Below are 2,873 nucleotides of genomic sequence, written 5' to 3' on the forward strand. Positions count from 1 at the left end.
TACATGCAATAATAACATTCTCAAAAAAAAAAAAAAACTGGTAATATTTTATGGTGAGAGCTACTGACTGCACCTTTAATTTAACCAGCCAAATCATTAAAAACCAATTCCTACATATTAGCATGGCCTGGCAAGGAACAAACACATGCCAATGGACAATAGACCTATAATAATAGAAGCGTGTGTGTGTGTGTGTGTGTGTGTGATAGAGAACTGAAAAAAACACTAAAGCTAAGGGAGAAAAATCATTAAAGTGCAAGCGGATCCAAAACAATATTCCAGTTGATACACGTCCCAGACCAGGACGCAGAACGAAAACGTGATTAGCTTCGTAGCGCTGGCCGTGGAACTGGCCGTCCACCGTCTCATTACACAATCAGATGAACTCAATATTTACCCAATCACAGGAGCCCACTTCCCGCAATCAAAATACCATTTCATCTCCTTCGAAGGACATCAGACGCTCGGCTCAATGACGTTCCGGGATCTGTATTCTGGCTACGTCTCCGGAGGAAAGCAGGAGTCGTCTCCTCAGTGGCTCAGACTCCGGGTTGTTGGACAGTGTCTCGGAAAGTGGTCCCCAGAATATTTTGGATGGTGTTAAATCACGTCGTGTCTGGTCGGTCAGGGCTGAGGTATCTTATTAGCATAAACCTTTCCTGAACTCCTGGGCTGTCCGTCAACAAGACGAGGTCACATGACACTTCGGATAAAGCATCGTGCTCTATTTGTGACCGGGGCTCTGCTGGAAATTCCATGGCGAAATTCTCCAAAAATACCGTGACAAATAGAGTCCAGCATCCTTTGGGCTCACGGACAACAGAGAGATGTAAATAGCGCACTGGCGGCTTTGATGCTACACCACAGACCTCCCAAATAAACAGTTCTCAGAGGTCAGCTGAGGTTAGATGCTAATGAAAGGTAGAACTTTGAGTGGAAGTGAATGGAACCAGACGGTGTTTAAAGAGCAGCTGGTGTTATATGGAGATATGAGACATTCCTCAGACGAAGACGATGAGTTGGACGTGTTTCGAGTCAATGTTCTTACCTCGTAAAGATAGTCGAACAGCTCCAAAATGGTGAGAATGCTGGCTCCAATGAAAAGACCCATTTGACCACCAATATCACCTGCAGGAGACACATAGGGCAGCTTTACCATCCACTTCACACTGACCTCTGACCTTACTGTGTACACTCTGTGTTTGTGCAGAATGTTTTTGTATTTTTTGACACTGAGATATTAATACAGAGCTTATATGGAATAAATTGTGTAATAACTTATTTACAAACATGTAATTACATAGGTATAGATCAAGACGTCATTAATCGTTATTGACACTGAAGAAAAAGTCATCAGCGCTGACAGGAAGTTGCTGATACAGAATGTATATGTGGTTAATAGGTTAGCTACATGATTATTACTATGTAATTACAAAACTACACGTTAAAACCAAAATGAAAGCAAAATGAAAGCAATATCTTCATGAATCAAAGGCTCACCGAGTAGCCCCGCCAGCTCGTACGCCTTCTTCTGCTCGATCGTCTCATAGTTCAAAGCCTCAAAAAAAGATGTCCAGGACCAAGATGTTATCCCTGTGGACAGACGGAGAACAACACTGTTTCCGTTAGAACAGCGTCACCTCAGTCTTCTCTAGACCTTTATACCGTCATTGACCAGTGACCCAGTGACCTCACAGTGACCTCACATTGACCCCCTCATTAGCCTTCGCTTCTCTCAGAGATCAATGAATGAGCTTAAAGCAGTGAGATTATATCAAAGCCTCAGGTGCGAGGGGAATTATTTCAAGCTGAAATCCCACATCTGGGCAGTTGTTCTGACCTTTGTAAGTCAAGAGAGATTTAATGTAGGAACATGATACGTGACGTATTACAACCAGCGGGGCTTCATCTATCTAACTATAGCACGGTCATTACGGCGTGACAAAACATCAATGCGGTATTAGGCTTGAAGTATGACCCTTATTTCATTCCTCATTCTTCGTATGAGGTCAACAACCTGCCATTTGTGGTCAAACAGAAAAGTCAAAAATGCAGATTGTGTTAAAATGCAGATACGGTTACATAAGGATTTGGTTTGTTGTTGTTTTCTCTCTTTAATTTCACTTACATCTTTATTGTTGATGTTGTTGTTTTATTTTCTACAGCACTGTGCAGAAGTCTTAGGCCCTATATATTTAAACTAATGCCCTCTCAGTGAGTGTGGGTCTGGTGTAAAGTTATATACAATCACAGTAAACACAGACTAATAATCATATAAAATACATAAGAAATATAAGATAATGTTTTTCTATAAAGTAAACAAATAAACCCATACTGTTCCAATAAATAGCGTTTTAAATCTCAGTCTCTGGAGCCTAAGACTGTTGCACCGTGTGTGTGTGTGTGTGTGTGTTTGATGTGAATTGTATGATTACGATTGTGTGTTTGTTATTCATTTTGTGTGTGTGTTATATCTGTCAGACCCAAGGAAGAAAAAAATATTTGGAATTAAGTAACTATTCCAATATAGTTTTGTTATTACATAGTTATAATATAGTTATGACTTCTGGTAATTAAATAACAAACACACGCTTTTATGAATGACTTAGAAATTTGTAATTATATAATTATTAATAAATCATTATATAACACGTGTATAATATTTAATGACAATGTTGTAACTATTTAATACCAATACTACTACTTTTTAAGTTTAAGAACAAAACTGTAGTGGCATAAGGCTCTCATAAATATGAATGAATGTGGCCAGTTCGTGGATGAAGACCTGAATTCCTGATCCCAGTCATAAATCAGCCTTAAACCTGACCCTGATCCTAATCCTAATCCCCAGACGGTCAGGGACGGGCATCGTA

The 2,873-nt window shown here is 39.7% G+C and overlaps 1 pseudogene; it reads right to left on the bottom strand.

Moving 5' to 3' along the window:
* LOC136697275 (acid-sensing ion channel 1B-like) overlaps positions 1–2,873 on the bottom strand; it is a 37,215-nt pseudogene that overhangs the window by 9,519 nt on the left and 24,823 nt on the right.

The sequence above is a fragment of the Hoplias malabaricus genome, chromosome 5, assembly GCF_029633855.1.
Source record: "Hoplias malabaricus isolate fHopMal1 chromosome 5, fHopMal1.hap1, whole genome shotgun sequence".
NCBI classification, from domain to species: Eukaryota; Metazoa; Chordata; class Actinopteri; order Characiformes; family Erythrinidae; genus Hoplias; species Hoplias malabaricus.